Here is a 24,620-nt window from a genome sequence, read left to right as displayed (position 1 = left end):
CAAGATTATAGTTTCTTTCTCCAAAATTATGCCGATTATTCACATTAACACTTTTTGGAAATTTAGGCCCCAAAGAGAACTCTCTAAGTTTTTCATGGTCTCGGCAAGAAAGCAAGAATATAAGCTGGGAAAATATTAAACAGATGACCCCACAAAAGCAGGAGGTTGTGCCCTTGCCAAATCTAAGATTATATTTCTTTGCCATCCGCCTACTAATGGATAGAAGACTGGGTCCAAATTAAGCAGAACAAAAGATGCTTATGTCTGGAAAGCCATTAAATTGAAGATATGGATTCCATGCCTTTTTATGGTAGGAAAACAGAGAAGAGACACAAGGACTTTTCCCACCACTTGGTGAGAAGAGCATTGTATAAAAAATTCATGGCTAAATTAGGGAATCTTTTATAATAAGCTACCATCATGGGTTTCACCCCATGAAGCTTTTTGGCAAAGAAGCCAAAGGTCAGAGAAAATAATACATAACTTACAACACAATATTTAGAAGAAGAAAGGATATTAAATTAAAAATCATTGGAACAACTACAAGAGGAAGAAATGAGAAAAGGATTGGTTTATGATAGACAAATGACAGAGAGATTCCAAAGCAAGACATAAAAAGTATGGGGATAAGTAGGAAACGTAAGAACTGGATGAAATTATCTTTGGGAAAAAAACAAAACATGTCTCCAAATATATAAATTGTTAAAAAAGTAGAGATCTTGAAGACGAAACGGTAAAGCACAACATGATAAAATGGTCGCAGGACCTGGGAGAAAGTATAGAATTAGAAAAATGGGAAAAAACTCTGTCACTTCCAACAAATTTACACTTTGCAGAATTACAAAGAAAACTTCCTAAAAATGCTGCATAGATGGCAATTTCCCCGCAGCAAAAATTCATTTAGTTTACAAAAAGCAAGATGCAGCTTGCTGGAAGGTAACAAAAAGATGCAAATTCCTACATATGTGGTGGACGTGTAAGGAGGCAGAGAATTCTGGAAAGGAAATACACCAAACAATGTGGGATATCAGACTAACTCTCCCATTCGACCCTTGCTCTCTTCTACAAACATGATCCCAGATCTAAATGTTGGAAAAGAGAAGATAACATAAGTATAATATCAATATTGTATATGGTAAAAACAGCAAGGATTCATCTTTGCCAAATTATGGAAAAATCTGTATTACCAAGTTGGAAGATTGGCTCTCAAAACTCTATGAAGCCATAGAGATGGATACATTAACAGCTTGAATGAGCAGGAAAACAAGAGAGAAAAATTGAAGAAGATTGGATGTGTGTAATAAACATACAAAGAAAAAGAGAAAAAGAAAAACATGGAAAAGTGAGAGGGAAAAAGGATCTTTAATAATTTATTTGTTCTTTCCTCCGCTCTTATCTTCATACTCTTACGCAATAGTTACGAAAATTAAGCTGCACCCTAAATAAGAAAATAGTATCTAACTGTAAAGAGGTACAATTCCCTGGCTAGAAACCTACAAACATCATAGATAATTATATATAACATTTTGCAATAATGTAAGAAATGGAATTGCTATTGCTTACAGGCAAATAGGAAAGCATGAGGACATAAAGCTTTTATTATGACATGGGAAATACATAGAAAGCTTCAAAGGAAAGGTTGGAAAGTCTATCTCGGAAGTATATAGAATATTCAGTTAAAAATTACATAAGGCATCATGTTATTTGCTAACTTTGGTATCAGTAGCAATATGTGTTGTTGTATGTAAAAATTGTATGAATGGATGTCATGTGGACTGTATGTCACTATTGTCTTGTATATGTTGAATTCACACGTGTGGTGTTATGATAGTGTATGTTAGGTGGATGATATCATATATCATGTGAATTTATGATGTTAATAATAAAAACTTAAAAAAAAAATAAAAAAAAAAAAATAAGAACAAGATCTTGGGCTTCCTTCAGAAATTAACTATTTTTAGTTCTTTTGTGCAGCCATGCAAGATTGCAGATTTGAGAGGTCACATCTGGTGGGGGCAGGGAACTACTGAAAGTCAACCCGAACGGCCAACCAATTCTGGATTTTTCCTGAATGCATATGTATGGACCCATGCGTTGTGAAAGGCCCAGTATCTTCAGGGACAGGGAATCTCGGAAGAGATACCATAGGTAACAGACAGCCTCGCCCTGCACTTCAGAGTTTTGCTCCTGCCGTCAAGCCTTAAATATTAAAACACTAATTCTAAATTAACAGGAACACATGTTTACTATGTCTAATTTTTCCCAAAAAACATGAAACTTAACCTAAACCCAAATTGCTAGTATCAGCTAAAGATCATTCAGCAAAAAATCAATAAGTCTGCTTGAGTTAAAGTAGCAGTTGAATTCAGGGCCATTTTATTAATTTTCAAAGGGAAATGGAGAGGGAAGCTCTGGTCTCACATATCCAGGACCAGGACTAAGAGGAACACTATAATTATCACATCTGTCCCCAATTGCCAAAGAGAGATGGTGGAGGGGGGTGTTGACCCTTATACCCGCAGCAACCTGAGAAATTAATCTCCAAAAAGGGTTTGGTGGCAACTACTACTGGGTAGATTTTGGCCGCATAACAGGCCCGTTTTCACGATGTGCCATAATCTTCTGAAAGAGGATGGGGCGGACTCTCCTTCAAAGCAGAAAGACCTCCTTACTCCTTAGCAATCCCTTGCATCTCTACTTTGGTCCTCTGACAGCAGAGTGGGGGAAGACCTATTGTGACTCAATCAATGGTGGTGTTTGAATCTGCAATACTTTTTTGTTCTTGGTTTTGGCTCCACAGAAGTCAAAGCCCTCCGAATCACAGAGATGCCCCAATAATTGTTGTGGGATGGGTGTCAGCCAGGGTTTAGTTCAAAGAATTTCAAATTAAATAAAAAGCTTTCATTCCGATTTTGTTTCACATCATAAACCAGAAAAGTCTCCATTCCCAGAGCCAGGACACAGGACAATAATTAATGACTAATTCTGAATATCCTCAGAATTCCTAGTAAAACGACCAGTGTTGTTCATTCACACTATGGAGATGTGGATGAATTAAACGACAGACACTATGTTTGGGTCTAAATCCAAAATGTTTATTTCATTCAAGCAGGAGTCATAAGCAACTGAATCGATGGAAGCCACATAAGTGTCAATTTGCCCGCCATGTTCCCATTATTTTATGGTCTGCTCTAGTGATTAGTAAACAATTGAATAAAAGAAAATATTATGGTGGTGATAAGGGGGAGAACTTCTCATTGTAATTACCAAGTAATTCCATTCAGTCTGTTTGAATAGTGATAGATACTCTCTAAATGTGAAGAGCAGTACATTTATTGAAGAGTGGGTAAATTAATGATCCATATCTGAACGTTCCATGATCATTAAACGTTTCTTTCAATAAATCAATAAGAACAAAGACAGAGAATGCATCTTACAACACTACGTGGCATTTAATTCTCATCTATAGGATAGTTTCAGAAAGTAGTACGTATCAATCAAAATTAACAAAATCAAAGTTCAGTGTTTTCCATGTAATAAATAATTGACATTTGGTTCACTGAAGGCCTAAAAGAAGAAGGCTTCATATAAAATTTATGTCAATATTTATGCATTAGGTCAAGACATGGTGGTTCAGAGGAAAGCTTTATGGTACTGGGACAGAGAGATGATAGGAAACTTGGCCGTTCTGATTTGGCATATTGATTTTTCACAGTTTGGTTTTGTATCCACCCCACCTCCCAGATACAATAAGTTGCCCCCTTCATGGCTTGCGGTCTGGTGTGTGTTAGATCAAAATGTATACGTATCACACACACTGAAGATATGGCCTTATTAAACTCTTGAAAGTTCATTGTAATTGCACATTAAGAGCTTTTGGGGTTTTTGAAGCGAAATCTCAGCCATCCATTGTTTCCTTCGTTTCTTCGTCTCCTCTGACAAAGCAGCAGCACTCATCGTGCCTCTGGAATTTGGTGTCAATAGCATGCAAGATATTGATCAAAAATTCATTAAAAACAACAACAACAGGGGAGATTCTTTCTTCATCAAATAAAGACTTAAATGGGCAGGAACATGAATTCCATCGACTGCTTCAAGCCCCACGAAGCCTAAGGATGCAGCAAAGGACTTCTGAGCTGCTCCATTCCAGGTTTTAGCTCTTCATGTTTAGACGTGTTGGAAATCATCCTGAATCCTATGTTGGTAGAAAGGTGGAACAGTAACTAAACAATAATAAAGTCACACCTGATTTATGGGATGTTGATAATGATTTAATGTTCATTACAAAGGAAAAATGCATTATCCCCACACACAACAATCACAACGCACATAGGAAAACAGGATCCGGGTCCATCCTAAAATGTAGAAATAATGCCGTTGGAACACCACCTTTTAACTGCCCCCCATGCTCCATTTTAACAAAATCATGGTATTTTTAATTGTCCTTATGCTCAGTACGCTTTGGCAGAGAAAGCTAAAGACCCTTGTAGTTTTGTACCAGAGCCCTGCTGGTGCACTGTTAAATTGTGGTACTGTAGCTAAAAAGTTGGTGGAGTTTGATCGTGGGCGGGGCTCTAATTGACGCAACCATCCGTGTTGTAAGTCAGTAAAATAGTACCCTAGCTTGTTGGGGACAAATTGGCTACACAATGGTAAGATGCTTAGAGAGTGCTTAGCAGTAGAGAACTGTAAAGTGAGTTATTGTAAAAACCTGAAAACCCGTAGAATGGAGTTTACAAGCACTTAAAGTGTTTGGAAGAACTGCATCATTTTATTATTTCTCATCTCCTCCACAGTTGTACTAGATACTGGCCAGCGAAAGCGGGCGTGGCAGAGAAGCATTATGCTTTATGTTAGTAATCCGATGGAGAACAGAGCCAAAGGCATCCACAGAAATGGTGAGGTTGTGCAGCATCCTAGAGGATGAATGGTGTATGTCTTGATTTAGGGAAGAGAACGAAAAGTTTTTTCTGTTTACCTCTCGTCATCAGCTCTGGCCATAGCAATGGGAGGATAAGGAGTTGTGGGAGGAATGTAGTGCCATGTTAGAGGTGGAAGAAGATATGTATCATAGTTACACCTAGCATGAGCTTTTAACAATACGACGAATGAGGCAGGATTGCAGCCAATGTACGTATTTCAGCTCTGAAAAGCGAAATTGTACACAGGTTGGGGGGGGAGAATGTCCAGGAATGTGTAAATTAAAAAAAAAATAAGTGCACACATTAGGTAAAATGTATGAAGGACTTGAAGACTTTTGTCGCATCCCCTCTCCGAATGGAATATGCAGGCAGAAAAGAAAAAGAAAAGATGGTAAAGAAAAGGTAGTCTGGGGGCAGAAAAAATGTACCAATAAAATTGAGAGATTAACATATTCTACCTTATTTTTGCCTTTGTTGAGCTATATGCTAAAGCAGCCATCCACATCAACACAAAGGCATTCACTCTTAATAACCACTCAGTATCACTACCACATTTTCCCCTAACCAGTCCTTTCATTTTTTTATTCTTTGGTCTTTTTGTATACTTGTATACGTTCCTAGACAAACCTGTGAATACCACCCTCTTGATGGAGTCATATACAGACGGTGCTATAGCATGTTTTGCATGTGTTCTAGAACATCCCCGGGAACCACGGCCAAAGTGAATGTCAGGGCAGGGGATCCGTATGTTTTTAATAATATGTTATGATTTTTTACTGCTATGCCGAGTTGGTAATGCCCGGTTAAAATTTAACAATGAGTTTTCAAATAGAAAACTTGAACGACACAGGTTGAATAATCCTTGCGCAGAATTCAAAATCTGAAATCTCCAAAATACAACATTGTTTCCGATGATTGGCGTGACATAGTTGACACATTTGTTTTTGGATGCTTTGTGTATTACATTTTCATTTCAATCACAAATTGCTAAAAATATTGGAATAGAATACAATTTATCACAGGATTCTGTACGTAAGGGTGTCAACAATGTAATAAATGAAATTCGTGTTTAGACGTGGGTCCTCATATTATTCCAAGTACGAGCCTGAAATACAAAACACTTCTGGGTCCCAGCATTTTGAATTCAGCCCTGTATATAAGGAATGGCTGCACCCTGCATTACAGTTTATACAGATTTGTAATCTGTAAACTGTTTACCCGAACTGTTACATATGAACATAAATTATTCTTTGAATCCCCTTAAGGTCCAGGAGACGTCTCTCTGTTTTTGGCAAACCTGAGGATTGTCAAGTGGGGGCTTCAAATGATTTTAGCCAACCTCCTTCCCCATTCCCAGGTCATGATGTGCTAAGAAGAGAGCACAACTATCATTTCTTATTACACTGCAACTCACGGCAGGTCGGTGGGAGGTGACTGCTGCTTCATTTCTAGTTCTTACCCACCCACATCACAGATCACAGATCAATGTGCGTGGAGCAACTCCCTGGAGTTTTAGGTAGGATTTGAGAATCAATCACCTGGGATTAAGTCAGACAACAATTACAGTGGACTTGGCCACGCATCTTTAAACAAAAACATTTTCCCCTACTTTTAAGTAGAAAGCAAAGTATTCCCCGTTGGCAAGTTTGTCAAAGTTGTGGCCCCGACTAAGGGACACATCTCCGTTACTCTACTCATTACTAAGAAGAAGAGCCAGCATTGGTCAGAGACTACTCTGTGATCAATGTAAGCCAGCCATGATTGCAGCGAATGCTGTTTTACCAGCCCAACCAAAGTGGTAACCTATTTATCTACTTGCATTTACAGCTTTCAAACTGCTGGTTTTTGGGAGAAGCTGGGATTAGTGATGGAAGCTCACCGGTACTAAATATCCTAAAGGGCACTAGAGCCCATATGATCTTGGAAGGTAATGCTGGGTCAGCCCGATTAGTACTTTGATGAGAGACTGCTAATGATACCGGGTAATGTAGGCGATATACTTCAGAAGAAGGAACGCTGAGTATTCCGTACCTAAGAAAGCCCGGTGAAAGTCATGGTTGGCAGTAGGTCAACATGGAGACTTGAAAGAAGCACACATACTAGAGTAAAAAAAAATCTTGAAAAAATTTCAAAAGAAGCAAGAGGAAACTGACATCCCCAAATGAGACCATTCACGCAGTATCCCTTTTAGAAAAGATGGCCTAGGAAGGGGTGGGTTAGGTTGACCGATCAAAAGACTCCCCTAGATGACATCTCATCTCTGTTGGTTTATGAATGCCCACAGAAAAATTGGATTTTATGTCCATTGCTCCATTCAGTTTAATCGCATTTCACAGACTTAAATACATTTTATATCGCTCACCTCAAGTTCAACAGCTTTGTTATGGAGGCTTCTGAGAACTCAAATGAAGATAAAACAAAGATAAATAAAGACAACAAGTATCACAAAAGCCTGCCTTACAGAGGAGAATGAGGCAAACATTCTCTGATCCCACTACAATGGCCACTTTTTTAATGAAAAGGTCTCTCAATGCTTTAGAATGAGTGCCTTCACTTGAAGACTCTTTTCATATCTCTTCAAAGGATGTTCTTACCATATTAAACAAGCAATGCATACGATTTCACAGAAACACATGAAAACTTGGAAATAAGACAATTACATCTGTCCAACCAGCTAAGGACGGCAAAGCTTTAATAAGCTGCGCATCCTAAACCCACCCCACCGCTCTCTATAGGTATTTGTGGGTGTTTTTAATGGGTGGGTGTGGTGTGTGTGTGTGGTATATATATATATTAGATATATATATATATATATATATATATGAGAGAGAACATGTGGTACAGGCCATGAATAGATCTTGAAAGTGATTTCTTACAAATGCCAGGGCATCGCAATTAGTGTCCTTTTTTTCTAGTCATAAAGGTTCAGATATGTTTTACATTTCAAATGCATCATAGAGATCAGTCATTCTTTTGTATATGAATTGTGCCATTTTAGTTACTTTTACTGTACCACAGGGGACACCCATGAATGATGAGAAGGAATAGGGCAATAGTTGAATTGCTAGCTTGTACGGCGATGACGATTTAAGTTTTTTACAGCATAAATTGGATAAGAAATACAAACAATTTAGTTATTTCCAAAGAACAACACAATAATTATTCATTTTAATATAACCAGGTGGCCCCTTATACACTGGTGTTTGGGTCAAGAACGCCATGGAGCCCAAAGCCATGGATGCTGAAGTGTCATTAAGGCAACGGTCAGTAAATGAATGTCCCGTTTAGAAAATGGGCAAAATAAAGGTTTGCTTTTTGGGAAGATAATATATATATATATATATGGAATATTTTAAGCCGTGGGATGATTGTATAATACTGGATAAAGATTCCATGGAAATGGAGGGCAAGTGTTCAACTTACTAAGATAATCAATAGATCCCAGGATAAATGTTTATATTACTCACAATTAATAGCATGTACTGGTCTCGCTACATAGGAGAACAGAGAGACAGATATGTAGAAGACCAGTTGTCATGCGACTAATTGCTGAGTAAATATGAAATACTTGACCTGGTGTGTATATGGTTTATCTTCAAGTGAAGATGAGGTGGAGAAAATCAGGAAGGAAAAGAATGTCTGATATAGTTTTAGTTTCCTTTCTTCTGTTCTCTTTTTAAATACTATTGGTATGGGATCAAACATATTTCGCATATTCCCTCCCAAATCCCACAAAGGTCAGTAGGGTCTTATCCCTAAATAAATTTATCCTGCAACATTTTGTTTGTAGATTATAGCTCTCGTTAACATTAAACGTCATACTTTACCACACTTCTGAAACCATAAAAATACATGTTTATGATCTATGAGTATGAATTCTGTAGGTAAGGTAGAAATGTCATTTTGCTCACACAAGGAGGTCATGTCATCTGAATCAGTATCTTTATAGTTCAAGTAAAACCCCAGTGTCCCTAGTGTCACCTACTCCTGTTGTACTGGAAGCTAATAAAATAATAATAATAATAATAATAATAATAATAATAATAATAAGAAATAACAACAACAACTTTTCCTTTAGATCCTGCGCTTCCACATAAGGCAATCAGAGTGGCCTACAGTATAAAAAACATCTGATACACAACACAATATTCAGACCCCCCCCTTAAAAATTAAACATACACTGGTACCCGGGATACGAATGCCCGCGTTACGAAATTTCCGGGATACGAAAAAAATCCTAAAAAAAACTGTTCCCGGGTTACGAAGGTTATTTCGGTTCGAAAAAATTTTGGTGCTTTTCGGCGCTTTTTCGCACCAAATCGCGGTGCTTTCGCATTAGCGCCTATGGGGCTTTAGGCTTGCGAATCTTTCGGGGTTACGAATGGCGCCGCGGAACGAATAATTGCGTAACCGGGGGAAGCCCTGGATTACTATTAAAATTTTTACTACATGGTGCTTCTTAGCCTTTTATGGTCAAAGATCAAGGAAAGCAGAAGGCAGAAAGGGCCTCCATGCCCGTAAAAAATAACACAACTTTTAGTTTAATAGCACCTTTATTTATTCTTTTAGAAGTAATCCCTCTTGCCTTAGCACAAATGGCATTCTTGGAGTCACACCACAGCATCAAAAGTTAGTTTTTTGCCTTGCTGTTTCTCTCGGTTTCTCCCATTAGTAATTCTGCATACAATATGAATGTGTTACACGCCACGGGGAAAAAGATCTTTGGAAACAGAGACATTTATCAGTTTCTAACAAAGTATACAGGTGTTTGCAGAGAGCTGCAAGGAAAACTGTAATGATCAGAACCTCTAGCTGATGTTTGCATAACCCCCTAAGGAGCAAACCTGCCAGCATCTTCTTCACATCTCTGCAGTCAACCAGTTGTAAAGCGAGCGATGTATTAAGTGTAAAAATATTTGGTCTAATTCATTTAGCAGTAAATAAGCTCCAACACTGGTGGGTATGTGTGTGTAATGTGCCTTCAAGTTTCCTATTGACTTTTGCATCGTCATGAATTTCACAGCATTTTTCCTCAGGAAAACTAGAAGTGATTTGCCAGTTTTCTTCTTCTGCTAAAATACAGCCTACAGCAATTTAATATCAAGTGGCAGTCTCTTCATCGAAGTACTGAACCAGGGCTGAATGCTGCTTAGCTTACAGGATCAGATGGAAGCTAAAACCCATGCACAAATGTCGAATACTAAGTATGTAGTCTAGAATATAGAACGTAGAGGGGGAAAAGACCAAAGGGCCATCTCAGTCCCAACCCCCTGCCATGCAGGAACTCTCTCAATTACAAGCATCCCCAACAGATGGCCATCCAGCCTCTTTGCTTAGAAGAACCCCTTCCAGAGAAGGAGATCTCCACTACAAACACTCAGAGGGAGTTGGGTTCCATTCGCAGCATCCACTTACTGTCAGGAGTTCCTCCTAAGGTTGAGGTGGAATCTTTGTTCCTGCAGCTTGCATCCAGGGTTCCTGGTCCTGTCTTCTGAAGGCAGCAAGAAACAAGCTTGATCCCCCTCAAATGACATCCCTTCAAATATTAAACAGGGCTATCATATCTCTCTTAGCCTTTTTTTCCTCGTTCCAGATAAATCCCCAAGCTCCCTAATCGTTCTCCTAGGCATGGTTTCCAGACCCTTCCACCAGTTTGGTTGCCCTCGGGTGGACACCCTCCAGTTCCTTCTCCAGCAGCCTTTTTAAATTGTGGTGTCCAGAACTGGGACACTGTTTCCAGATGGGGCTGACCAAGGCAATAATAGAGTGGCACTAGTACGTTCCCTTGATCGGGACCGATACTGTCATTGATGCAGCCTAAAATCACATTGGCCTTTTTTAGTAGCTCCCGGCATCGCACTTTGACTCAGTTCACTTATGGTCACTTGGACTCCTAGATCCCTTCCACATGTAGGCTCATTCAGCCAGGTTCGCCCATCCTACATCTGCATTTTCATTTTTCAACCCCAAGTGCAAGTAGCTTACATTCGCGTGTGGAAAATTTCCATTTTGTTAAGCTTTGGCCCAGCTTGTCTAATCTTAGGTCATTTGAATTTTGATCTTGTCCCAGGCTATAGCCACTCCTCCTAGTTGTTGGTGTCATCTGCAAATTTGAATACGTATGTGGCCCCCGATGCTCTCATTGCCAGCATTGATAAGAATGTTGAATAGCACTGGCCAAGGACAGACCCCATTGGGACCCCACTGGTCCTTCGCTCCAGGATGAAAAGGAGCCTTGTTTTGAGCACCCGTTGAGTTCGGGCCATCAAAACCAATTACAATCATGGTAACAGTTGCTCTGTCTAATCCACATTTCACTAGCTTGTTTTGCAAGAATGTCATGGAACGCGTGTCAAAGGGCCTTAGTGAAATCAAGATATACTATAAGCCCACAGCCATACCCGTCTCCACCAACCTTCATCTATCTTCATCTAATAAGCTTGAACAAAACGAAAATCAGTAACCTTTTGATTACTCACATTTTTTTTTTTGCCCATCTTTGGTAACAAACAAGCCAATAGCTATTCACTAGTTGCAGAGTGTAAATTTTAAACAGTTTAGTTAATCTGCAGTACAAGCTTTGAACTGGTGGTGTTCAATTACAGTCCACCAAGCATCAATTCCATGTGGGCCAGTACGTACTACAAGTCGCACTCATTGCTAGGCCATACTGCCATACACCTGGGGATTATGATCCCTTAGTTGTTGTAGAATGGCATCTTAGGAGTAAGAACAGCCATGACAGCATGTCATAATAGGATATCCTCTGGAGAAAGGTAAGCCTTTTGAATGAGAACAACTATACAAGCACATCATCAAGAAGAAGCTAACCTCCCGGGTGGGAGACATATACAGTGGTACCTCGGGATACGAAATACCCAGGTTACGAAAGTTTCGGGATAACGAAAAAAAATCTCCCATTGGAATCATTGTTCCGGTGAACGAATGTTTTTTTCCGGGTTACGAGAAATTTTTGGTGCTTTTTCGGCGCTTTTTTTTCGCACGAAACGGGACTTTTGCTCCCCATTAGCGCCTATGGCAATCGGCTTACGAAGGCTTTTCGGGTTCGAAACGGCCGCGGAACGAATTAATTTCGTAACCCGAGGCACCACTGTACATTCTCAGACAGTACAATGAAATTGTTTGCAACAGATATTTGAAATTGTTTTGTTTGCAAAAAGGGAGATGCTGAAGGCTTACCCTGTGCAAAAGAGAGCAGGGTGCACTCACCCAAAGGCCATGTGAAGTAGTACATCCTGATTTGAGTAGGGCCCTTTTGAACAGAGTGAAGGTAGGAACAAATTTTATAATGGTATTGTTAATAAGCAACCCATACAGGTTGGGACACCTTTGGTCACGGATAGAAGAGGGGAGTTCCTCTGTCACAATGACGAACTGGCTTAAAGAGAGATATGCCACAATACCACAAATCCTGCCATCCCCAGGAGGATGAACTAAGCAGGGAGAAGGATGGGGGTCTCAGTCACATTTTGGAACCTCATGATGCTTGGATTGAATGCACCTCCCCAGCATGTGAGGGAGAAGTTATTCCCAAGCTCATTAAAGTAATGTGGTGCTCTGTGATCCAAAACAACTCCATATTTCCTGATTGTATGATGGGCAACCCCACCTCAAATACCTGAGGTATTCGTCCAGTATGCCAATGTGCTAGTTCCACCACCACTTAATGTCTGAAGACGGGAAAGAGCATAATGGAAAAGGAGAGATTTGTGGGCTATGAGGAACAGTTACAGATTTCTTTGGGTCATGGAGGGTGAGTTTATCAAGAGGTGCAAACTTTGAGAAGTACTCAGTGTGAAAAAAGCCAGTGCAAGCTGAGGATATGCATACCATTTGGTAGGTGACACCAAATAACAGTAAATGGAGGGGTGGATTTGCAGTGGCTACACTGAAGAAAACAAGGTCACATACACCCACAGCATGAACACCCATGCAATTATAACAACACAAAGTTTGAGGCATACCAGAAAGTCCCGTGTGAGAGACGAGATCAGACCAGCAGTGAAAGTGGAGGTGAGTCAGGAAACAAAGGTATTATTCCTAGGAGCAAAATGTCCTCGATGCTCAATTGGACAAAGGTTAGAGGTACCAGAGTTCAAAGGAGCCATGATGACATTGCATATTGAATGAGCGGATCAAGGAAGCCTTGAGGACCAAAGGCATGACATGAAAGTCATCAAGCATAATAATCCAGTCATGGCAACAGAGGGGACAGGAAACTGTGTAACAATCCAGTTGGTGGGTGGACCAGAATCTCTGCTGGTGATGTGTAATAGAAGCAATGAGTGCCAATGCGCAGTGTGGCTGGGGTATAGTGGATGGTGGCAGAGCATTAGTCAGTCGGTGTAAGTACCTATAAATATTCAACAAAGAGAAGAAACTCTTAAAGAGAACTCCAGCACTTGTCGTGTCTGCAGCTTCTGTGTGGGGAAAGATTTCTCCAACTTACATGAACTGTACAGCAGAGGTTTCTGTGGTGTTTGTTCTTGGCACAACTCTTCTGCATGTGGACTCTGGGTAGCTTAGGGCACAACATGTTTAACTCGTACCCTTTCCCAGGTAGAGAGGAAACAATACTACCAGTGTAATAGCAGGGTTTTACGACACTGTAAGGAGAAAGCTAGAATCATTGGTGCAGGGCAAAAGAACATTGTAGTGGTGTCACTGCGGACTGCCCACCGGGAGATCAGAGTCTCTGTCTGCCTAGAACACCACCCCCACAATGACCTTGGGTGAGGAATCATACCTGCATTCCCAGAAAACAACTGTGTTCATTTTAGGGTTGTCAGAAGCTGGACACAACTTGAAGGTACACAACAGGAACATGTTGGCCATACAAAGGTGGTCCTACAGTACAGCACTTCTGTTTGTGCTTCATAAGCATCTGCCACCGGAGATAGCATTCTCAGTCTGCCGAATGGTAGAAATTGGCCCTGAACAAAAGCCATACAATATGAGATTGATTGAACAAACCTGGTGTTTTAAGACGCACCATCCAAAAGGTCTTCATTATACAACATAATGCAGCATCAGTGTGGCTAAGAAATGAGGCGAAAAATTTAACTAGTCAAAAAAGGATGGGGTTTATTGTTAAGGAAGAACAAATTAAGTCCTTTAATCCTAAAACCTCAAGAATGTTCAAATATTTCAAGAATTCTGTCCAGAGAAGCTTCAGGGATTTGGGTAAGGGGTGCCTTAACACTATTAAATAAAAATCAAATTACTTTTGCATTGCGCATGATTTCATCATTTAAATTAAATGTGAGTGTAACTTGCTAAAGCGTTACCGATTCTGTGGTCAGTACACAGCCCTTATGGTGAAAGGCTGCAGGATGGAAATGACAGATTGAAAATAAAGCATGGAAATGAAGGAACTATATTGGATTTTAAGCAAAGAGTGGCCACCTTTTGCTTATACAACTTGTCTTTTCTGTGAAACGCATCATTTTGTATGATTACAAGAAATATTCATTTTGATAACAGCTACTTTACCAAGAAAGGAAAGTTGTAGTTTGTTCCATTTCATTAGATCTTTCTGTATTTCTTTCCAAGTTCTTAAATAATTATTGTGGAAGAGATCTATGTTCCTTTTGGTTAGATTTATTCCTAAATATTTAACTTCTTTTTGGGTTTTATATCCTGATAGTTCGGTAAGTTCCTTGTCTTCTTTCTGTGTTGTGTTTTTGGTTAACATTACCGTCTTGTCTTGGTTTACTTTAAAGCCTGAGACTCTTCCGTATTCCATCAGGGTCTCTTCTATGTGTTTTATCGATGTTTTAGGATCTTCTAAATAAAGAACGATATCATCTGCAAAGGCTCTCAACTTAAATTGATATTTTTTAATTTGGACACCTCTTATAAGTTGATCACTTCTTATTTTGTTGTTCAGGATTTCTAGAGTCATTATAAAGAGTAGGGGTGAGAGAGGACACCCCTGTCTTGTTCCCCTTTCAATGTTAATATCGGATGTTCTTTCTTTATTAACTATTATTTGAGCTTTTTGGTCTCCATATATGTTCTTAATCCAACTCAAGAAGCTTTCTCCTGTGTTCATTCTCTTAATGGTCTCCATCAGAAAGTGCCAATTTACTCGATCAAATGCCTTTTCCGCATCCAGAAGAATTATAGCCATTTTCTTTTCATTGTGATGTTCAAAATATTCGATGATGTCAATCGTTGTTCTGATATTGTCCTTTAAGAGCCTTCTAGGAAGAAAGCCATTCTGATCTTCATGTATTATTCTACCTAGGATCCTTTTTAATCTCTCTGCTAAGATAGAAGAAAATATCTTATAATCGACGTTAAGGAGAGAGATCGGTCTATAATTCTTAACATCTTTATTATCTTTATTTTCTTTTGGGATTAAGGATATATAGGCAAATTTCCATGAATCAGGAATTCCATAAGTATTGATCTCGTTCAGAGTCTCTTTCAGAGGGTCTATCAGGATCTCTTGCATTTGTTTATAATATTCGGAGGTAAAACCGTCTGGGCCAGGCGTTTTGTTTAATTTCAATTTCTGTATTGCTGTTTTAATCTCTTCAATAGTAAAGGGTTGATTCAGCCTTGTCTTTTCTTCTTCCTCCAGTTTTAAGATTTCCTGTTTATCTAAATAATTACATATTTCTTTTTTTTCCTGTTCCGTTTTTAAGTTTTCTTTATATAGGGTTTCAAAAAATTCTTTGAAAGCATTTAGAATGTTTTCCTGAGCGGTCAATCTTTTCCCTTTATACATTAGTTCCGTCGTAATTTTTCTTCCATGGTGATCTTTTAATTTACTTGCTAAGAATTTCCCGGTTTTATTTCCTGATTCAAAGTGTTTTTGTTTGATTAGTTTTAATTTTCTTTCTATTTCTTTCAATGTTATTATCCTTAGTTGATGTTGTATCTCTTCTACTCGATATTTGAATACTTTGTCTCCTGTCCTTTTCCATTCCTTCTCTGTAGTTCTTAGATCTTCCAAAAGTTGTTTCTCTACTTGTATCTCTCTCTTTCTATGTTCTGCTTGTATTTTTATAAGTTCACCTCTTATTACAGCTTTTCCTGCGTCCCAGATGGTTTTACTCGCTATTCCTTCTGTTTTATTTTCTTTAAAATATAGTTTCAAGGTTTCTTTGATTTTTCCTTTGATCTTATCATCTTTTAGTAGATTATTTTGTAATCTCCAATTATATTCCACTTTTCTTTCTTTTAGTTCTAGGCTTATGGGGTTGTGGTCAGATGATCTTCTCGGAAGGATGTCCATATCTTGGATTTGAGGTATCAAATTTTTCGATACATAAAAAAGGTCAATACGTGAAAAGGAATTATGACTTTCTGAAAAAAAAGTAAAGCCATTCTCATCTCTGTATTTTAATCTCCACACATCTTCTAAGGCATTATCTTGTTTTAGTTCAAAGAAAGAGCGTGGCAATTTTCCCTGATTTGGTCTTATTCTTCTTCCCGTGTTTGATTTCCTGTCTACTATGGGCTCAGGGACCGCATTAAAATCACCAAGTAGTATAATATTATGGTAGTTGGTATCTTTTATTTGCTTATTAATCTCTATAAAATATTTTTCTTGGTTTTCTGAAGGCGCATAAATTCCAACCGCTAATATTGTCATATTTTTGAGCTTGATTTCCACAGCTATGTATAGGCCTTCCTTATCTTTGAAAATCTCCCTAGCTTGATATTTATTATTTACAAAAATTTATATTCCTTTTTTTCTTTTCGCTGATAATGAAGTAAAACATTGGCCCAATTTTGGATTTCTTAAAAATCTTTCTTCTTCTTTCTTGATTTTGATCTCTTGAATACATGTGATGTCGCTCTTCAGTTTTTCTAGATGGTGAAATATAATGCTTCTCTTGTATTTTGAGTTAATTCCTTTTACGTTCCAGGATGTTATTTTAATAGGCATCTTATTTGTATCGATAGGTAAAGAATGTCAATTTCTTTCACTTTTTTTTTTCCACCCCTTCCTCCCCTTTGTTTATTCTCTTTATTTATTTATCTTATATAAAACAGTTAAGAAGATATTTTTACTCTACTTTGATTTAATTGTTATTTTACTTTTAGAACCGTTTAGATCCTTCTAGAAGTGTTAAGATACTCGTCAAGTCTCGAAATCAAATAGGAGATTGTGTTCTCTCAAAGGCGATACTGTCTCGACTCTTAATTGTTCTTTGGGTGTTAATTTATCTGTTTGTTCTTCTTCCTCTACATCTGTATTCTTTCCTTCTGCATCTGTGTTGTTTTCCTCTCTCTCATCGTGTTTTTTCCCTTTATTATATCTCGGTCTCCATTCTCTTACTTGTGTTGTTTTCTCCTTGTTTTTTTCCTCTTTCTCTCTAGATTCTCTTCTTAGTTTCCTCTCCATTTCCCGTGCTTTCTCCTCATTGTCTATTCTGTATCTTTTTTGATTGTAATAAAAAGATAGTCCCTCAATACGTTCCCATCTATAATTAATATTCAGATGTTTGAGGATTTGAGTCAGGGTTTTATATTTAAGTCTCGCAGCCAAAATTTGAGGAGGTAGATCTTTAAAAATTTTAATCTCTTGATTTTCCACTATAAATTTTTCTTCAAAATTCTTTTGTATTATCTGATCTCTCATTTTCGTTCTTACTAAGCAAGTCACAATGTCCCTTGGCATTTTCTTTTCTCGTGCTTGAATCGAATTCACACGAAATAATTTATCTATTTCCTGATCCATCTTCTCTGCTGGTATTCCCACATATTTAGCTAGGTCTGGTATTAATCTTTCAGCAAGATTTTCATTGCTCTTTTCCGGAAGCCCTCGAATTTTAATACATCTATCCCTGTATCGCAATTCATTATTCCATTCAGTAATTTGTTGTTGCTCTTGTTTTTTTATAATTTGTCTTGATGTATTTTCTAAGTCCACTGTTCTTTCTTTTATTTTTTCTACTTCTTTTTGAGTGGTTTTTATTTCAGTCGTCATCTTCTCCATTTTCTTTCCAAAATTTTCCAATTCTTTTTTAAAATCTTTTCTAATTTCCTCTCTCGTCTCTTTAATTTCTCCTCTAATTTCTTGATTTGTTCCTCTCAAATCCTCTTTCATCTCCTGGCGTAATTCTCTCATCTCTTGCCTGATCCTTCCTACTTCTTCAATTAAATGCATTATAGGATCTGTAATCTTTATTGTGCCTTCTGAGGATCCTCTTCTTTGTGCTTGTGTTTGTATCTGGGTTTGGATTAAGGGTTTTTTGCTTGTTGCCATTTTTTCCTGTTCTTCCAGCTATTAGGAAAGGTACCCACCAAACCCCAAAAGATAGAGTAGAGGGATATAAAGGAAGGTCAAAAATATATACATGAAGAGACAAAGAGAGGTTCAGTTATTTTCATCCTGTTTAGATTAGATTAACTAAATAATACAGATTATATAAGATCTTGTAATAAATCACAACACCAATCTAATAAAATTTTTCTTTGTTTCCAATTAAAGTACCCACTATTATTATATCATTATTATGTTCTCTCTATATTTTCTCTATGAATAGTTACTTTCTTAATTTAGTAAATATCACCCAGTATTTCTAAACCTTTGTATTATCCATATTTCTAAAGATGTTGTGTTTGGTTTTCCCTTAGAATATAGAATAAATTGGATAGGTTGCAGTTTTGTACACTTTGGCCTGTAGCTAAAATAATCTCAGTATTCCCAGAAGTATCAAACAACTCTCTTCCAACAATAATATATCTGGTTACTTAGTTAATTCTTAAATTGCCACAATGATTTCTCTTTTAACCCCCTCTAGAGATCTTGTTACAGTTTCTTTACAGTTTGGAGACTAAGTTTCTTTACAATTCCTTTATAGGCTCCCCCATTTGCAATTTCCTCCTTACTTTCTCTCTCCTTTGTTTGGATTTTCTAGTTTCCATTCAGCAGGTATGGTCTTCTTTTCTCCACAGTCTCAGATGCAGCAAAGATCAAGAGTCCCTTCAAGCTTTCTCCCTTTTTAGTTCTTATTAGTTCCTCTTTTTTGCTTGACCAGGTGCACTGCAAACAAACTTAACTCAGAGTCACAGTCTGTAATGGTGAAATGTTATAGCCAGTGTTCCCTTTATTTGCTTTAAGTTTTCCCTCGTCTTGCTTTAAGGACTGATTTTTCCTTTGTTTTATATTATGGCTATACTGCTGCTTTGTCTCCAAATTTTATTATTGTTGTAATTACAGGGTTTGGGCTCTGTTTCTTTTGATTTAGTTTTTTAAACTCCTTTAATTCTTTCTTACACCGTTGTTCTGGTTTCCTCCCTCGTTCTTTCTCTCCTTTTTCCCCACTTTTATACAGTACTCACAATCCCTTTAGCTCTTCCTCTTTTAAATATTTGGATACTTTGTTGTTTATATCCTCTGAGACCTCCAACTCCAACTCTCGCAATCTTGGCGTCAGCGCTCTTTTGCGACAATCCTATTGCTTTACTGCAGTCTTTGCTGCAAAGCCGCTGCTCCCCTTTTCGTCGCGTCTCTCCCTCTGATGGCTGTCATCGGCTGGAAGCAAGGGGAAATCTCCTCCTCAAGGTCGAGCCTCTATCTCCCCCAACTCTTAGAGGTACTCTTTGTATTTGAGACTTAAATTAAGCAAGGGCGTTTCTGGTCTCGGGCGCGCCCGAGCAACAACAGCGGGAGGCTTCGGTTTTGCGGTCCCCTTGGGAGCGCCGCCTCGGAGTCAAACCTTCATGGTGAGGCTCTGGGCATTCGCGTCTTCCTCTAGGGAACCCCCGGCAAACCATTAGGGTAACCCCTCGTCTCGGAGGCAGTTAAGGACGGGTAGAAGTAAGCCCCGTTCCTCCAAGAACCGCTGTTGTAGAAGGCCAGGTCTCAGAGCTCTCGGACCTGCGTCCTCCTTCCACGCCTCCTTGCCCGGAAGTGTGCCTGAGATTTGTAATTTTGCAAGATATTTAGCCTTTTCTGTCAGAGAGTCCTGGTGTCACAAAAAACTAAAAATCCCAGAATTCCATAGCATGGAACCATGGCAGTTAAAGCAGTGCAGTGCAGATTCAGCCCTAGATTGCCAAATCATTCCTGAAGTGGTTTTTTGTGATGTCCCAGCACCAGAAACAACATACTACATGAAACCATAAACAATATTTTTCTCAATTCACACACTGGCTATGTAATTCTGTTCTAATGGAGAAGCTGGCAGGGCCTTTATTTTGGCGCCTAGTTATCTGAGAATTTTACTCCTACTGAGAACATAATTTTATGTTTGATATGATTGATTGCGGGTTTTATTTTGTTCATGTTGAATCATTTTAAATTGTTTGAAATATTCAGATTATTTTAGATTGTTTTCAGTGTGACTTCACTCATTGTACTCATCCTTGAGATCTATTGAGATCAGTGAAAAGAATTCCCCCCCCCCCAAGACAAAATAGTTTTGAAACCCTTATAGAGATATATGGTTGAGTACATGTAAGCATCATTGACACCATTGTGAGTTTTATATTGTGTAGAAGGGCAGAATGTACCCCTTTTGTGATTTTTGAAAAAGTACTGGATGTAGGTAGTATTCGGCATGCACTGAAATGTCAGCAGAAAAGGGAACAAAAGAACACAGCGACAGCTAGTCTGGCTAGAAGGTTATACTTCAGACATTGTCATATTCCTTGTCACTAGCTGCTATTTTTGTAAATCTTCTATAAGCAAAATAGCCTTTGAGCTAAATGGTTCTACAGAGAGTAAAAATTCAATTATTTCCTCCATTTAAAAGTTCTCACTTGGACACTCTGATCAATTTAACAAGAGCAAAAAATGATTTGACCTTAACTTTGTTCTGGGCAGTGAGACTTTCCAGAAGTGAGACTGAGTGACAGGGCTCTCTGCTCTTTTCCCAGGCGAATGCAAGAGATTTTAGATGAAATTATTTTCAAGAGAAAAGTATTATGAATTTTGCCATTTTAAATATATAGACATACAAAAAACAATTATTGTGATATCCATTTACTATTAAGTTTCTTGGTGGAGAGGTGAAGAGTTGAATTCTGTCACTATCATATCTGTTTTTGTCCCATGTTTACAGATTTCAGAATCTAAAATGATTGCATATTCCCAGCTCAGGATTGCTGGAAAGTTGTAACCTTTAACACATTTGTTATTTACTCAGTATGGCTAAGTAATGCTGTTCTATGAGGTGGTTTGTTCTACCTTCACCACTGCCTTGAAGCTGGGTGACCATGAGATTACACTTGATTCCTTTCAAATCCCTTCTGAAACCCTCTTTGTTGTTGTGTACCTTCAAGTCATTTCCTACTTATGGAGACCCTAAGGTGAAGTTTTCTTGGCAAGATTTATTCAGATGGGATTTGCGATTGCCTTTCTTGCAGTTTGAGAGAGTGACTTGCCCAAGGTCCAGTGTTGCCAATTTCGTGACTTTCAGGCAAAAACGGGGACTTTTCAGAGCTTTTCATGTGATTTTCGCGCCTGGCTCTTTTTCAGTGCCTTTTCCGTGACTTTGGCCTTTTCAGCTCCAGCCTGAGAGGGAGGGAGGCTGGCTGCAGAGCAACCAACCCTTTGGAGTGTAACAGTTTTCAGCCAATCAGAGAGAGAGCTGGAGAAAAAAACTCTCTCTCTCTCTCTCTCTCTCTCAATGAGAGCAAACCAACCAACCAACCAACTGTTTGGAGAAATCACACTAACAGTTTTCAGCCAATCAGAGAGAGGACAGTGATTGCCTCCCCCTCAGGCATTCTCAGGCTTCAGGGGAAAGCAAAGTGGCTGCTGTGTGATCATGTGAATGTGATGTCCCTGAGAGTGTGTGTGTTAGTGATTAAATATGCCTCTGAGCATGGGCAGAGCACCTGGTCAGTTGGCACCCCTGCTGCCCTGTCTTCCAAGAATTTTGTTTTGTGGATCTCTTTTTCGTTTTCTTTTCCATTGCCATCCATACTGCAGAAATAATCCAGTTTGGCACTGCTTCTAACTGCAAGGCTCCCTGCGATGATGGGATTCTGGGCACAACAAACCACCAAGCCCAGAATTTCACGCATGGAGCCCTGGCTGCCGGTAAAAGCAGTGTCTCAACATGTCACAACAAACTACAATTCCCAGGATTCCCTGGTTTGAGAAGGGAATTGCCTCCACGCTTCCAGATCCCAGCCCCAGAGAATGAGTCTACAGGATATCAGTGTTGCCAATTTAAGTCCACGTCTTCAGCTGCATTTGGATTTAATAATAATAATAATAATAATAATAATAATAATAATAATAATGGATGATAGAGAGAACTTGTAGCACCTTTGAGTCTCACTGAAAAAAAAGTTGGCAGCATGAGCTTTCCTAGACTTAAGCGTATTTCCTCAGATGCATGGGAATTGTAGTTCATTGTGGCACCAGAGCTCTTTCTCACAAAACTACAATTCCCAGGGTTCCCTAGCACTGAGCCAGGGCAGTTAAAGTGGTCTCAAACTGGATTATTTCTGCAGTATGGATTGGACCTTGAGCATTTTTAATAACAAAGGTCCAAAACACTGCAGAAATAATCCAGTTTGTGACCGCTTTAACTCTCCTGGCTCAGTGCTAGGGAATCCTGGGAATTGTAGTTTGTTGTGGCACCAGAGCTCTTTTTGATAAAGAAGGCTCAATGTCTCACAGAACTACACTTCCTAGGGTTCCCTAGCACTGAGCCAGGGCAGTTAAAGCAGCCTCAAACTAGATTATTTCTGCAGTGTGTCTTGGACCCAACTCAGGCTGCATCTTCACTCCAGACTCCAGAGACAATCCAGTTTCGTACCGTTTTAACTGCCATGGCCCAGTGCTATGAAATCCTGGGAATTGTAATTTGTTGTCACACCAGAGTTTGCTGAGAGAGAAGGTTAAATGTCTCCGAAAACTAGAATTCCCAGGATTCCCTAGCACTGAGCCATGGCAATTAAAAGGGTGTCAAACTGGATTTATTTCTGCAGTGCGGTTGCAGCCGAACACATTTCTATTTGGCACAAAGCTTCCTGAACCCCCTTCATGCCAAAATAAATATCTTAAAAGGACTGAAAGATTCTTTGTTTGGTTCAATAGTGATTTTGAGGGTTAAAATAAGTTACAATTATTTTTATTCAATTAGATTTACGTTTATTTGCAAAACATCTGCCATTTTAACATTATGGGAATTTTCCGGGAATTGTGACTGAAAATTCCGTGTGATGTGGGGGGATTCAGCGTGTTTTGGACAAACATTTTCGGGAATTATCTTCGAGGCTTGTTGGCAACACTGCCAAGGTCACCCAGTGGGTTTCCATGGCTGAGCAAGGATTCAACCCATGGTCTCCAGAGCCCAACTCCAATCCTCAAACCACTACACCGCAACCTCTTCTAGATGGTATGATCCCCCTAACTGTCTCTTCTCCCAGTGGTGCACACCATTCTGAAATTTCCCCAACCCTCCAGAGTAGATTCTTGAGAGCATAGAAAGAATGAAAAATTCTTAAATTTTGCCACTCCATTCTGAACCTGCCCAATTAATGGAAATAGTGGGAACTACTTTTCTCTATGAACAATTCAATTTCTACAGGTATATAGCACCTGTGTGCTAGGGTTGCCTTGTAATGTGGAAAGCATCTCTAAAAAGAAGAATAAGAAGAACTATATGTAAATATGAGGGGGCAAGCATAATGGCAGATCATAGGTATGCAGGTGGGAAGGATTCCAGAGAGAGAAGATTCAAAAGAAGACTGTGAGAGAAATACTGTGATAAGGGATTGAAAGGATGAGAGACAGAGGTGACAAGACATTCATTTTCTGAGACGGCATTCCAGGCACAAGGGACAATAATGAAGGACAGAACACTGGTTTTCAAGAAAACTGATCATATGTAGTATATAACCAGACTCAAAACTTGAGTGGGAATAATGCCACTGGGTGCCTTTAAAGTAACAACAAGGAGGTAGAAGACGATAGGGAAATTAATGTAGGCAACTGAGGAAAAGGTTGACATGGAATATCAGAGGCAAAGTTAGTAATTTAATTTGGCAGTTAGGTTTCAAACAGAGGTAAAGGTATTGAGGTGTGATAAGGAATGGCCAGAGGCAAGGAGACTGCAGTAAATGGGATGACAGGTGACCACAGCATGAGGCAGAGAAGCTCAAAAAGGCATGATCAGTGGTTTTCTTATCACAATTTTCTTCCTAGCTAGCTAACAAGACATGAAACTGGATATCACATCAGCCTTTAACCACTTGCTATATAATCACACTGAGGATGCTGTGTTACTCAGAAAGACTCTATGATACGTCCCTTTACATTGTATGTATCTATCATCTTACAGATGGAGTGAACAAAAGGATGGTTGGATCCATTAAATCACATTTTTAGTATTGGTATTCTCTGTGTGTGTGTTGTGTGACCATATTACATCTATATTAAAGTCTCTTGACTGGCTGCCTATTAATTTCCAGGCACAGTACAAGGTGTTGGCCATAATCTTCAAGGCTTTTAATGGCTTGGGTCCAGCTTACTTACAGGATCTCCTTCTCCCATATAACCCACCCCACCCATTGAGGTCCTCTACTAAAAACTTACTGCAGCCAGCCCAAACTAGGCTGGCTGCAGTTATCCAGAGGACCTTCTCTTCTGCCACTCCCAAATTATGGAATAGCCTGCTGGAAGAGACCCAACATATTACCAGTCTTGAGTGCTTTAAAAAGGCAATAACCGTTTTATAATTGTTTAATAATTAA

Source organism: Sceloporus undulatus, chromosome 1 (assembly GCF_019175285.1).
Source record: "Sceloporus undulatus isolate JIND9_A2432 ecotype Alabama chromosome 1, SceUnd_v1.1, whole genome shotgun sequence".
Lineage (NCBI taxonomy): Eukaryota > Metazoa > Chordata > Lepidosauria > Squamata > Phrynosomatidae > Sceloporus > Sceloporus undulatus.
Note: the sequence above shows the minus strand (reverse complement) of the source record.